Source organism: Acanthaster planci, linkage group LG03, assembly GCF_054643075.1.
Source record: "Acanthaster planci isolate LZ-2023a linkage group LG03, COTS_SCS, whole genome shotgun sequence".
NCBI lineage: Eukaryota > Metazoa > Echinodermata > Asteroidea > Valvatida > Acanthasteridae > Acanthaster > Acanthaster planci.
The window spans coordinates 747275-763137 of NC_141779.1; the positions used below are offsets into that span (position 1 = coordinate 747275).

General features: G+C 38.4%; 1 long non-coding RNA gene across 7 annotated transcripts in view; it reads right to left on the bottom strand.

Annotated features, from left to right (window-relative positions):
- Positions 1-15863, bottom strand: part of LOC147799529 (uncharacterized) — a 278554-nt gene that overhangs the window by 220311 nt on the left and 42380 nt on the right. For all 7 annotated transcript variants that reach the window (XR_015424942.1, XR_015424934.1, XR_015424937.1 and 4 more), the window contains exon 3: positions 6250-6443. This is a non-coding gene — a long non-coding RNA (uncharacterized LOC147799529). The remainder of the gene's footprint in view (positions 1-6249; positions 6444-15863) is intronic.

Below are 15863 nucleotides of genomic sequence, written 5' to 3' on the forward strand. Positions count from 1 at the left end.
CTTGGCAGAAACAGGTCCCAAACGTAAGTTTTTTTTCTCCAAAAATAATGCTGAATTTGAGTTCATATGGCATAGATGTCTGTGATAGGATCCAAGTAAGCATACAACGGCCAGGTTTCTCATTCTCTTTCAGTGGTGGGGTTCTTTTTTAAGGGCACTTTGCACTGTGACCCCAAGAATCTTGAGCGTGTTCACCAATTCCAGGACATGATCATCGAGAATTACATGTATGAAAGGGGGTTACAGGTTCATAGTCTTGATCACAAGTGAACAGCATTCTCATGGGGGGTCAATTTCTGACAGCAGATTTCTCTTTTAGGTCAGGTAATTCTTCAGTTTCTATTAATTTATATAGCAGCAAAAGTTTTCAAAAACCAGGCTTTTCTGGGTTCGATTTTTAAGAAATAACTAAACGAAAAAGTATTACAAACTAGAGGAACGTGGTCGTGAACAAACAATGAGCTGTTTCGGAACTTTCTGTTTGGTAATGACGTCATCATGACGTCATAAGTTTAAGAAAATTCTTTCATGAGGGTCTCTGTTGTGTGTAACTTTGATGTTGATCAAACCTATGAAAATTGCCCAAAATAGTGGCTTGAAAAAGTGTACAAAGTAGATGGACTTAAAACTCCTATGCAAAAAAGTTGCTCCTTTGTGATGTCATGTGATTTGCCTTTAAACTGAGAGAAAATTATGAAATGTTTTTTGATATTTAGACTCTTGGGTATACATGTAATCAAACGAAGATGAAAAATAATAGCGATTTTTTTTTTTGCTCTCAGAGCAATTTTCAGTTGAAGTTTAGGACTACTCTCATTAAGATCGATAATATTGCGTAGCAGAAAAACATGAACAAACCCTAGGGGAAAAACTGAAGCTTTAATCTCCTGTCACGTGACCCTTGATGAAGTAATTTTGACGATTCTTTTTTGGGAGCCTCTCTCCATTAGGGACTTCAAGTGTACATTGAGGGAAATCATTCAGATTTACCAACGTGCCGAAAATAGGCTGTTGAAAAACGTGTACAAAACCTATGGGCAAAATTAAATATCCAAAAATCAATTTAAAAATATGTAATAACGTCATCATGGCATCATAAATCGGGCATTCATTTCAATAGGGTCTGTTTTGTCTGTAACTTTGATGTTGATCGAACCTTTGACAATTTGCCAGATAGTTTCTTGAAAACGTGTACAAAGACAATTGGCTAAATACACGTGTGCAGGAAAACTGCTCCTTTAATTTCATGTCTCGTGATTTTTGTCTAAACTGGAAAAAAATTTATGAAATATTATTTAATATTTGGAATCTGGGGTATATTTGGGATCGAACGGAAGGGAAAATTTAGTCTGATTTCTCTTTCGTTCTGGTAGTAATTCTCGGTCGAAGTTGAGCGCTGCTCACGCATTATGCTGGACAATGTCAACAACGCCATATGTGGTCAATATAGGACAGTTTGTTGAAAGCCCAGGCAGGTGTAACCGTAATTCTGCAATAGCGCCCTCGTAGCCTGATATAGGACAGTCTGAAAACTGTGTGCAATCCGTGTACAAAGACTAGGGGAAAAAATTAATTATTAAAAAATCAATAATTAATAAACTAATTAAGTTATCACTGTGAATTTCTTTTAGGACCGTTCTTGGATGATTTTCCAAAGGTCTGCCAAGTTTGAAGTCGATCAGATTTAGCAAACTGCCAAAGTCGACTGGTGGAAGGAATTGAGTTGAAAAAAAAAACTAAAAAGTGTTTGTAAACAAGTACCAACACAGAGCTGTTTCGGGACTGTTTACCAACAAAATAAGTATTGGCAAATGTGATGAAAAAACCTGGCATTAAGAAACTATGAGAGAGTAAAAATGAACAATTTAGTAGTCTGGACGTGACATATACCCTGAAAAAGTTTAATTTATAAATCAATTTCAACCAATACAGTTGGATTTCTACTTCAGAAGATAATCTAATATGACTTGTCACGTGATATTATTCTCACCGTTGAGAGTTTGCTTTGTACTTTGTGGAGCTTCTCACAATAGCTTAAAAATATAATAATTACTTAAAGATAAAATATACGACTTCTTCGACTGTTGACGTCATCACGAGTGGATGTGATACCAGTTACATGAATTGTATTTCTTTAATGTCACTTGACTTGTCACCAGATGAGGTCAGAATCAAATCAGATCACTTTGGGTCTAGAGCCCTTCCCTTTCCAGCCACACACAAAGTTTCAACAGCATCGGACATGTTCTTTTCGAAGTGAAGTGGAATGAAGAGTTCCCGTTTAATGTCACGTGACTTATCTCCTGTTGACGTCATCATCACATGAGGTCAATATTCCTCCAAAGCACCCCCTTCTCAAGATATCTGCAAGATTTGAACCCGATTGGTCATGTACATCAGGGGATACATGGCTTTCAAGAGTTCAATGTGACTTGTCTCATTGTCATCATCATTTGTCATCATCACATCAATTTTCCTCTAAGGCTCTGTCTATTCAAGGTATCTGCAAAATTTGAACCCAATCGGGCATGTACTTCAGAAGATACAGGGCCTTAAAGAGTGTATTCTCCGTTGACATCAGTCTGCAAACCCCGCCTTATTTGCATAATCGTAAATATGCATGTTCACACTAAAAACCAAACAACTTTATAATATCTAACATAACAGTAATTGATTGCACATTTAACATTTTCTGTGTACAAAATATAAGAAAAAAGATTGCAGGACCACTAGAGATGACATCTGTTGCACTATCCTGGTTATTTTGGTGCAAAAATTAATGTCACTTTTGATAACTGTGACTAGAAGTTGCACTGTATGATATACATTTCGAAATTACTCTGACACTTATTGGGAAACAACGCCCCACTGAATCTGCAAGTTAAGGGTCTGGTGTTGTCATTGACTTCATCATCCGTCCTGTTTGGGGTTCAGGACTTAATACGTCCCCACGCAGATCATCAGGTGTCACACCCCTTTGTTTATTAATGAAAAAAAGTAGAATCCAGGCAAAATTAGTAACATTTGACATGTTGATAATGTCCGTTGTGGTAAAAAGCAATTGTTGATGATGAGGTCATCCTTTAATCAGCTCAATATTTGCCTCCAGCACTTCCTCTTCAAGATATAAGCAGGGTTTCAACCCAGCACAAACAACGACAGACTCATTCCGTTGAAAAAACTTAATGGCTTCTACCACTTATATTTTATATTGATTTTCATATATTCAATGGAATATTTAAATATTCAAAATTTAATAATAAATCACGTGATGAAGTCAACATGACATAAATATTTTAGAATTATCTTCGTTGTATAGGTAGTGCTTGCCGTAAGTTTGACGATGATCAACGATTACTAAGGTACAAAAATAGTGCCTCGAAAACATGAACAAAGTCATGGGGCATGAAGTAAATATTGAAAAATCAATCATAAATCACAAGATGACGTCACCATGACGTCATTTATTTAGTATAATTTTTGTATCAAGGTCTTTGTTGGTTATCACTTTCATAGCGATCAAACATCTCAAAGGTTTCAAAATAGTGCCTTGAAATCATGTACAAAGTCAATGGGCAAAAAAACCTCATTTGGGGAAACACTGCTCTTCTAAGTTCATGTCACATGGTTTGTGCTTAGACTGAACAATTTTAATGAAATATTACTTCATATTAGGACTCTTAGGCATATTTCAAATAAAATAACAGAGCGCAAAGTACTCGATTTCCCCTTCATTCTTATAGTAATCGTGCGCCACAGTTCAAGACTATTTGTTCACTTGTGTTAAGTAGAAAAACGTGTACGAAACTTATGGGAAAATCAATCAGATGTAGTAAACTGCCAAAGTCGACTGGTGGAAGGAATTGAGTTGAAAAATAAAAATAAAAACTAGATAGAAGTGTTTGTAAACAAGTACAAACACAGAGCTGTTTCGGGACTGTTTTACAAACAAAATAAGTATTGGCAAATGCGATGAAAAAACCTGGCATAAAGAAGCTATGAGAGAGTACAAATGCACTATTTAGTATTCTGGACGTGACATATACCCTGAAAAAGTTTACTTTATAACGAATTTCAACCAATGCAATTGGATGTTCACTTAAGAAGATAATCTAATATGACTTCATGATAATGACCTCATTATCAGGTTGTGAAAATTGCACATTTCGGGAGCCCAACACCAGATCTCTTGGGTGGTGCTTGGAGCAAACAGCAAATTCACCTTTCAAGAACCTTGAGAGTTTCAGTACCAATATTTTATCCAAATTCTCGCATTTTAGCTATTAAACTGTCCTACATGTACATGTACATGTACATGCAGTGGTTGTTCATGGTCTTGATCATAAGTGAACAGTATTTTCATATTTATATGAGTACATGGGCTTTAGACTGTTATATTTGCCAGTCATGAGCCTAACTTTGTACACTTATGTGACATACTGTGCGGTACTTCACTGTGGTGGAGGTGACAATCTGCCTCTCTCTAGCAAAACTTTGTTCAGTCGGAACGTGAAGTTCATGTTTGTCTAAAACCCTTTGGCATTTTTTATTTTTCATTCATTGTTATGTTCAGTTTTACCATGTTTATATTGACAGATTTACCGCTAGTTCGTACATATATACATGTACATGTAGTTTATGTGGTTACAATAGGTCAAAAACTTGTGATTTGGATCGCTTTTCTTTATCGTGTTGTTGTGAAAGTTTTGTGGAAAGTTTTAGCATGTGACCTGCACATGTACAAGAAGTGCAAACTCTGTTTCATGTTTAGGCTTGATGAGTATAACATGTCTATGAATTGTTTCTTTGTGTATTCTTTACACAGGTGACCTCTGTAGAGAGAGCAGCTTGCACAGTGCCCATGTCTTGTACTTTTATCCGTTTTAACCACACCCGATATTTTTTTCATTCTACCCTTATTTTAAAAATTTATCAGTGGCTATAATCCAGGAACCGTTCTGCACTTAGAATGTAATTTCTAGACCATACATACAGTATGCGTAATGTACATGTACCAGTACGTCACTAGGTAAGCTTATTCCTGTTACTGCTCAATCAATTTATTACAAACCTGAACCAGCCAGTGCTTTATCATCAATCCATGTTAGTGTTGGCTCCATGTACTAAGGTCCACCACTGTGTAATTTTACCACTTTTTTCTCAATACTGGAACAGTTTTTCTAAATTGCAGTTTCTCAGCTAGATCTTAAAAAGCAGTAAATTCATTTTAATCTACAACGAGGATAGTTTCTTTGAACCCATTGGTTTCTACTGCGATTACTTTAATTGCTAGAGAGGTCAATCCATAACTTAAAACTTAGGCACACCCACCACTATGGGTAACAACACCCCATAGAAAACCCTGACATCAGCAAAAACCCTGCTGAACACCACCTTTCTGCAGGGTATAATCCTACCAAACACCATACACCTGTACATGTACCAGTATGCAAAAACTCTGTACGGTATTAGGTTCACCACATGATGTTATTTCACACAAAATATTGCCAACTGTAAAGTTCTGCTTATTGTATAAGGCCATCAACAAGAGCTGATTGAAATGCAAGTACATTTGTACATGTTACCAATTAGAGAGAAATGTTTATTACCAAAATATTAACTGGGCACTGAGTAAAATATTTTGGTTGGATCTGTAAACAAATTACCGGTATGTAGACAAAACAAAGTAGTTATGGCAATAAAGCTTGACAGGGGCTACCAAGACAACAGGCCAAAAAAGAATTGTCAACAAGTTCAGTGTTTGTCCTCTCCTCTACAGCGAATACATGTAGAAAGTGCCATAACTCAAGGTACATGTACATATATGTTCCTTGTATTTCTCCTGGAAGCACGGTTACAATTTTGAGTTTTTAACAATTCAAGAAAAAAATGACTTTAGAAACTGTTATTCTGACAAGAAACAAACCTGAAACTAACCAATATGAATTTGATTTGACATCCACAGTCATACATGTACATGTAGACAGGTATTTAGAGTCAGCATTTTAAAAGTGGTAAATATAAAGTTGAAAAATAGTAAAATATTTTTGAAATTAAAAACTGCATCATTTGGCTTCCCTTTAATCACATATACACGTAAGTACATGTACATGGTTTGAATTGGAATGCAGTGAGTATGCGCCGGCAACAAATAAACATCGCTGTGCACATGTATGCATGCATGTATTACAGCGACAAACGTGTAAAACTTTCCTGAGACAAGAAAAAAATGGCCTGATAGAAACTCACCCCTTTACTGCCTTAATGAATTTCCTGCTCCATCAGTCAACCGTTCATCAGTACACCCCGTCAACCTGAATGGTGTCCTTTGTGACCACCAGATAGTGACAAAGTAGAATGGGTGGGCCTGGTCTATCTGCTGGCTCCCTTCCACGACAGCACAATGGTGTCAGTACTAGCACAGATGCATTCTCACCACAATCCTGAAAAACAACAGAAAAGCAACTTTAAACAACTGATTGTGGATGATTTCCACACACATGTACATATACTCTGTATTCAACCAAAAGGCTAATACACTGGTATCTCCTTACTTCTCCAGAAACCCAACATGTGTCAGGAAGTTTATTAAAGGAAAAACCAGTTATTTCCAAATATAAAACTTCATCAAAGTCATCACCATAAAACACCCATTTATGATGAATATACATGTATTACATGTATATAGAAAAGAAAGTAAAAATGTTCGTTTGAGTGACTGGGTAGGAATTAGAACAAATTTGTTTTCTTCAAGAATGAAGGGTGGAATGTACAGCTGTGGAATGAGCGGAGGAAGGTGTACTGGAATTTTTAGTGGTGCAAGTAGCATACCCTTGCGGGGGGCACTTCATGTTGGCAGGGATGTGATTGGAGGATTGTGAAAAAAACTGAAACTGTGAGCACAAAGCGTGAAGCCAATACGGCATTGGGTTTAAAGCTTAAAAGTTTAAAGTTTAGATGCTCTGGGGTGCATTCTAAGCCTCTTTGGGGCATGTTTTAAGCAAAAATATATTACGAAATTACTGCCCCTAATGAAGTTATTTTGTATTGTAATTTTAGCAACTGTGGACAAATCAAACATTATTTTTTCTAATTTCATTTTGTTTAAGGATCTCAGTCCACTCGTAAGATAATGAGAACTTTTCTAAGTTGTTTTGCACATAAGTTCCACTAAAACAAAACAGGAGAAGCCTGCAGCCAACGGAGCATGCATGTGTTGCCATCGTTCTCATGTGTGAGTAGTCAAATCATGTGTGTACGGTTTCCACAGCGGAGTGCGTGCGTACGACGCTTGGCTAGATATGATCGCTGGGTTTCATATTTTACTCTCATATAATGCATGCAAAATACAAGTTGGGCTAGGGGTCTTGGAAAAAACACATAAACACAGACCCCTTTGATTATTTATCTATATTTGACTCTTTCAAGTAAAAAGTGTAATTCCCCAGCACCAGTTATTAAAGTGTTCACATCCATATCTTGGGCACACAAAATGGCCGGAATTGATGATCCCACAGTCTTTGCACTAGTAAAGTTTACTCTAGAAGGCCTTAACAAAGAAAAGGCCAGTACCTCCATCAGTTCTGAAGGAAATCATAGATTCTTACTTATATAATGCAAACAAAGAGGCACATCTTATGACCTTAAGATCAGTTACAATGTGTCTTTTGGCATACACTGTTTTTTTCCGATTTAGTGAACTTGCTCATATCAAAATTTCTCATGTTTCTGTGGTGGTCAGACTCTGTCAAGTCTTGAGTTCTCTCAGGTTTCTCAAAATCCTTGAGTGTTCCTACTACATGAAGTTCAACATAGTCCCGACATAATATTTAAATCGTTGTATTTTCTGTGTAAAGTGGCCCCAGTGGTTGTTAATGGTCATAATCATATCCTCGTCAATATTAATCTGTAACAATGGGTTCTAGTCTATTAGTTCATACCAGACATAATCGTATTCTTGTACGCTACGCTTACGTGACGTACTTCACCAAGGCATACGTGACAATCTGCCTCTCGCAGAATGTAAGTTCACTTTTGTCCTAAACGTTTTGCAACTTTTATCGTTCATTTATCGTTATGCACAGCTATGGCCTGTTCGCATTGACAGATTTGTTGTAGTATGTGTGGGCCAAGTGTGGGCTCCAAGTCAGTTCAAAAATTTGTCATTGGACTGATTTTATTTGTCGCATTGTTGTAAAAGTTTTGTGGAAAGTTTGGCAATGTGACTTGTACACATGCACAAAGCATAATGACTGTTTCATGTTTGGACTCAATGACTATTACATATACTGAACTGTTTCATTGTGTGGTCTTTACACAGCTGAACTCTGTAGAGAGAGCAGGTTGCACAGGGCCCTTTTATCCTTTAGCCTATCCTTTAATTATCCTTTTATCCTTTAATTATCCTTTTTTGCCCACTGGCTCTGCCACACCTTATGACTTACCTTTTATTCTTGCAGTTATCACACTCACACCATAAGCTTTTTTTTCATCACTCGTCAATCAATCCATATCATTGTCAACTCCATTTATTACTATCCACAAATGTGTAAATTTTCTCAATCTCAATAATGGGACAGTCCTAAATTTCTAAGCTTGATTTCAAATAAAAAAAACAACAACTCTACTATACAGTGAGAATAATTCTTTGTGCCAGTTCTTGATCTTTATTTGGAATATCTTAATTGCCAGAGAGATCAATCTCCAACTTCAAACTTAGGTGTACCCAACCACTGCATCCACTGTAGGGTATCCCCACCCTACGTATGAACGTGACATTTCTTTCATTTATGAGGGTTTTACTCTGCTCATTCTGTCAAGCAAAACTGACCAGTATTGAGAGGGTAGACAAATAGTCAGAAATGAGACAGATTCTAGGTATAGTCCAGTAGAGTTTTTACAGAAATATTTATCCGCAGCTGAATTTTCTGGAATCAGACGCCTTTATTTTTCATGCTCAGTCAAAAGTTAAAGGCAGGTACAAAATGAGGGGTATTAATCAGCCACACTCGGATTCAAGTGTAAGGGAAGTCATCTTTGAGGCTTTGGCCCTGTTTGTAACAGATATTAAGAGTTTTGGCTTGCATTGCCTCCAATCCAGGGGAGCAACTGCCGCTGCCCAGGCAAGTGGAAGTGCTAGACAGATTGTTTAAAAGGCACAGAGTTGGAGTCGGAGTTAGTAAAGGACGGGTATGTTGAGGATCCTTTGGAAGATTTGTTATCGATCTCTAAAGCTGTTGGTTTGTAAGGGTAGTTCTTTTGCACGAGGGAAGAGCTGTCTGGGGTGTAGCAATATTGCATGGAGCAGACCTATGTTTCTCATCCTTACATCAGGGTGAGTTTTTCATAGCTGGTGAGTGGCGGTGCCACTCAATACAAAGACAAGGAAGTAATCTGTTAAATGTATTGTCAAAGTACCAGTATACATGTAGAATGGTTTTAATTTCAAAACCTGTTATTCTTATGCATGCTACAGATGGCAACTGGACATATCAATTCCACACCAACAAATAGACTGACATGCCATGATAAAAAGTCACTTCTTTTTGAGAAAGTCTGCTGGAAATGAAAGGACAGGCTCTCTGACCTTCAGTTTACACACATGTATATATAGATGTTTAAATTTGACTACCAGAGCTCATCTGCATGTTTTCTTTAAAGGCCTGAACAATGCAACAGACCAGAACAAAAAACATTGTCCAAGCAGTGTCCCTGTTCCCTGCTTAGATATATTACGTTGCTATTGTAAGCAGGTCAGAACTGAATTTGAATCAGGAGGGTCACTGAGCTTGTCACAGTTTGCCAGCAGACAGCTACTTTTGCAAGAAGTGAAATCCATGAATGCTACAAAGCAGGGTTGGCTACTTAGTTGATTCAAATAATAATAATAAAAATTTTAAACACTTTTTTAAACTTAAATCAGATTTTGTTTTTACTTACAAATTTTGGTATGCCTCAACATTTTTAGAAATACTACCACACACCCTTAAATATGGTACCCATCAACAAGGAGCTTTCAGGTTTCTATACCAATTACCTGATAAAACTCCCAACCTACATGAACATGTATGTCACTTTTTACCCAGGCCAAAAAACCAAGAGGCAACCTACCTGTACACTAGTCATCATCAATTCCCCAGATGTCAAACTTGCTAAAGTTAATCTGATCAGAAAAAGCCAAAGCTCTGAATAGTCTTATTGGTTATTTTGTGAGAAGCGTGTTCAAGAATGACCAAGGGGGTATTACCGCTAGATGTCATACTCCGGCCAGGGCAAGAAATCTAAAAGCCATGTGGCAACATGACCAATGGGCCTCAACTACCAAATTTGCTAAATCAAAAAACTCAAAGCAAGGCAGTTGTCACTGGAATCACAATGGAATACCAGAAGCTTGCAATAAACTGAGAGTTTGGAGGTTAAACCCCTGCTGCGCAGAACATACAGCCAACTAGAAAAAAGTCTCTGTCTGCCTAATCTTCAGTTCACCCACCCTACGGTACCTGGCACGTCCCAACTGGGATATGAAAACTTTTGAGTTAGCCCATCATTTCACCTGTAATATGAAGCTTCAACTGCCAACAACTTGGTCATATTGTTAGTAATTGACGCAGTCCAACGAGGTGCGTCTGATGTGGAAGATTCCATTTGTATGAGCAATTTTGACAAAAAGATCAGGATAAAGGCTGCAAATGTGGGGAACAACACTCAAAGTGCATTGGCTCACTGTGGGTGCAAAACTATCTAACAGGAAAGAGGACTACAAAACATCATAGTATCATACAATGTATATGCTTAATATAATCCCACATCACAACACCTGCCAAACAACAAAAGGATGCCACTACCCAAACTGAAGATAGGACAGCGGCGCAAATAGACCCCCGACACCAGTGCCTCTGTAGTGAGCTAAACATCTTGGAACTACTCACTTCACCAGAGTAATGCAAATCTGAGATACTATCAATGATACATGACCAGAGAACAGCTGCAAAAATCTGTAACTGATCACCTCCAAACTAGACCTGAGGAATCTAGACATCATAAAAAAGACATAGAACAGCATCGCAGTCACCAACTGGTGCAAGGAAAACAGAATATGCTGAAATCACACCAAACGAAGATGGGAGCACAAGCAACTACATACATGTACATGTAGTCTACCTAGCAAAATGCAAGTCATTCCCCTAAGGCAATCCAAACACATCATCATCGATATTTACCTCATTATCACAGGTTGAATTATTTTACAATGAAATGCACAATCTCTCATAGCCCACTAAAAAGAATTTAACAATGCTATAGATCCATTCTTGGCCCACTAAACCAGATATTATTTACATCCAAGAAATGTGGTTGAAAGATGATACAAAAATGTTAGATTACCTGGTTGTGATGTCTATTGACATGATAGAAACAATACTAACCAGAAAAGTGGTGGTGGGTGTGCTTTCATGACAAAGTACCCGGTATGGTGTTGCCGTCAAGTACAAAACAGGTTCCAACACTTCTGTGGAATTCCAAATCAGATCACTGAATGTACATGTACAAGCAAGCCTTACATTGTTGGCTGTGATTTTAAAAGTCTTAACCTGCTGTGTGGCAACTCTTAACTTGACCACAATGGATAAATTATTGATGACATCAATAACAATCTTGTTTGTCTCAATACAGGAGAAGGCACCACGGTTAATAGGAGAAGGCATCAGGGTTAACACATCACACAGTTCCCTAACTCTAGCTTCCCCTTGCATAGCCTCCAACAACAAATTGGATTGTGCTAAACGACACATGCAGAAATGACCACTGCCCAACCACTAAAGGGTTGTTGGCATCTGCCAGTCTGGGAAGACAATGGAGCTGCACCTGAGGCTATGTTCAGACACTGTGTTAGTGAAAACGGTAAAAGTTAAAATGGTCATTCACCACAGGTGGCAGTCATAAAATTAAAACCCACCAAGCCTTTGGAACCACTTTAATTTGGAAGCTTTAACCCAAAACGGTTTATCTCCTTTTTTTGGGGTCATGAAGAACTTCCTTTCATTTAAATTAATCCCACTTAAGTGTGTTTACATACACACATGGCTGGCGTGTGCTTGAAGCAGGTTTGGACTGGTTGCCGATATACTTACTGTAAAAACATGCTGATTCTCACCCATGTACCAGAGTTTGTGTTATGTTTGCAACATGGTGCTCTATCGGGAGACACTTGTTCAGATATTATTGCGATGCAACAAATGATGGTTGCCCTAGAAAAATGCTCATCAGCAGTCCACAGCCTTACAGACACATTACCAGTCTTAGGCATCCTTAGAAGGCAAATAAAACAAAATGTATCGCTTTTTCCCGATTACAGCGGCAGTTCTGGCAATATACCACGGAGAGGCAGGCAAGAGTGACCGCTTTTTTCCATGTTGTAATGGCAGTTTTGTAGGATGATAGCATTGCACGGGTCGTTCAGCATGATGATGATGCGGTTACACTGTATACCTCATTGTTTATAACAAAAGCGCACCAAAGAAAAGCTGTTACGTAACTCTATGTCAATGCGCAGGCTAAAACCGGATGCGTTTCAGCAAACAGCATTTTGGTTCAATGCTAAACCCTCCCTCTGAGGTAGATTAAATCCCCATTTTAACTCCAGCCAGCCAGGGTTACTGCTCTGACAGCCTGCTTTCAGCTGGTCTCTCTCTGTTGCTCGCCAGCCAGGGTTACTGGTCTGACAGCCTGCTTCCAGCTGGTCTCTCTCTGTTGCTCGCCAGCCAGGGTTACTGCTCTGACAGCCTGCTTCCAGCTGGTCTCTCTCTGTTTCTCTCTCTTGTTAGGCACACAGTCCTGCCCGGGTGATATCAAGTATCCTTCTCAGGCTGCAGATTCAGAAAGCATTGAGTCTGAGTTCTTAACAGGAGTATTACATGCAGGTCAACGCCTCGTTGCTGTAAAGAAGAGTGCTATAGATGCAGGCCCAGAACACCTGCATCTTGGTATTGGTGGTAAGCATGGAGTGGTCCTAAACCCTCTTGGTAGGCGGGCCATACCTGTTTATGCTCTGCCTGCACAGGAGCTAAGCTCAGCGTCTAGAGAGAGGTTGCTCGAAATGGATGAACTAAGGTTCAGGTACATACAGATGGAATTGTCTATGACCCCTCATGTGTTGTCACCAATTCAGGTGTTGGGAATGGAGCTGACATCTTGCCCCACGATGTTGGTATTTTATAGATTGATCAGAAGACCAACCTCCTTGCAAGCATGCGCAACAAAAGTCATTGTAGTCCCTCTTGTATGTGTATGTTAATAGTGTTGCATCATCTGCAGAGAGCTGTTTTCAGGGAGGTACTGCCTCCAGTTTGGTCTTTGCTCTCAGGTGGGCAAGGTTGAAAAAGCCGCCGTCACTTCTGGTGTGAATATACACGTACAGTGTACATGTACATGTAGTTCCCATCCTCTGCCTGGGTAAAGGCAAAGATGCCAAACAGGGTTTGAACCAAAACACAACCCTCCTTGACTTCACTCTTGATTGTAATAAGTCAGAGGTGGAACCATCATACAGGACAGTGCCTTTTATGTTCACATGGAAAGACACAATCAGGCTTTGAAAAACCTTAGAATCTCAATTAATAAACGACAATTTATAAAAAGGTACATGTATGTGCCATTGCAATGAAAACTACTAAAGCTGCTAAAAATAAGAATTGCAAAGATTTTGCAATAATATAATCTCAAGACTAACGCAAAAGTTATCAGAAACAAGATCAAATGGATTGATCCTATCCAAACAAGTGGTAGTATCCAGTTTAACACTACAATGGCAGTGATATCATTTCTAATACTTATAAAGATAAAGTCAAGGTACTGGTCAACAACTTTGCCAAAATCAGTAGAACTGAAAATTACAGTCCCTCTTCCATCAATACTTACATGTAACAAGACACTGAAAACAATCTCAATCTAAATGATAACAATGATACTTTAATGTAATTGATGAACCATTCAATCAATATCAATGAATTGAATCATGCCATTGATTCCTCCAAGTGCACAACACCTGGCAAAGATGGAATCAACAATAAGGACATCAAACATTTTCCCATAAAAGTCAGGGAATACTTTTAATCTTCAACATGATTTGGCACACTTCTCAATGTCCCAAACAGTAGAAAGATTGTAACCTCATTCCCATTCTCCAACAAGGGAAAGATCCTGCCATACATTGTATCTTCATTTTGCCACCTTATCCACTCCATACCACATCCTTAATCTTGAATCTGCCATCAACAAAGCCTGAAAAACAAGCTTCTTAGAAAATGCAAGCTACTGGTACAAGTAAGACTAAAACCCTATCCACTGAAAGAATCCCAGAAAATGTTGTCCCCCAGGGCAACATTATTAGCCCACTGCTCTTGATTTTGATCACTCTCACAACCTCCTTGATGTCAGAGTTTCTCAATATGCAGATACCGGTAATATACATGTATACAGGTAGCAATTTGGAAGTCCAACAGAAACATCTCTTTCTAGAGAAGAAAATCCAAAAACGTCTCGACAACATTCTCTTCTAGTGCGAAATATGGGCTTTCATGCTATCTCATCCCAACACAATTGCAGTCATTTTCACAAGGAAGACCAATAACTCTCTCTTTAAGTTTATCCAAAACCACTGAATCCAAATCCTGCAATCGACCAAATTCCTGGGTGTTACTTTTGACAACAAGTTAATAGAAAATATCGCTGTAAAATGCAAAAGAAAACTTAACTGCTGTATCAACAGAATCCTATTGGGCACTGACTGTAATATACATGTACTATTTCAGTTACACTCTGTCTTAATAGACCAGTTCACTAATAAACTCTTATTTATGTACGCATGCATATAAAAGGCAAGTGGAAGCAACAAGCTTGAGCAGCCCATTGAAAATGTAGAAGGGCACAAATTTCAACATCATTCTTTTCACAGCTTCTGCACTTGTTTTTTACTTTTGTCTACAGGAAACCCTCTAAAACCATTATGGCTATTACTTTCCGGTGTGAGCGAGATTTTTGGAGAACAAAATAAAACTTGAAAAATGTTGTTCATTCAAAAAGCATGAGGTCCGTTCTGTGTGCATGAGCTGTGAAACCAAGATGTGCGATATGTTTGGGTGCCATCCAGCATTCTCAGTTGACCATCTACAGGTACGTGTGCATATCTGTGGCAAATAAATATCTAAACCCTGTCTGAAGGTACTGTAGCCTGCAATTTAACCTGCAATTCTGCACAGTACAAGTGATGCATAGTACCCTGAAGTACAAAACTATTTTATGTAATTGGACGGGGTCAGAAAGGAGCCCTAGTTCTTTTGACATCGATCATGCGCTTGGAGAGAAGCAAAGCTTGTTTTTTGGTTTAGAATAAAACTCTTTTAGACCAAAAGTAAAAGGTATAATAATTTTAGGGGGTTTTCCAAAGACAAGAGTGAAGAAAGGTACAGAAGCTGAGGGACACAACATTGAAATCTGGGCCCTGCACATTATCAATGGGCCACACAAGCTTGTTGCTTCGACATGCCAGTTTACATGTACAAGCGCATAGTGTGCACACAAATTAGAATTTAGTAGTGAACTGGTGTATCAAACCTATTCTTGAGTACGGATGTGAAGCTTTAATTCAGATTCTACTATCACATGGACATGAATGACACAAACACTGGACAGCATTCAATATCAAGCTCTTCAACTCTAAACTGGAGCTCTCCAGTGCACTTCCCGATTTCATCTCCAACTTCAATGTGATAACCCTCCACTAACCCTTTACCATAGATTCTTAATGATTTGTATTTAACCACTGAAACCATACAGTACAGATAAAAACAACTGCCCTAAATACTACT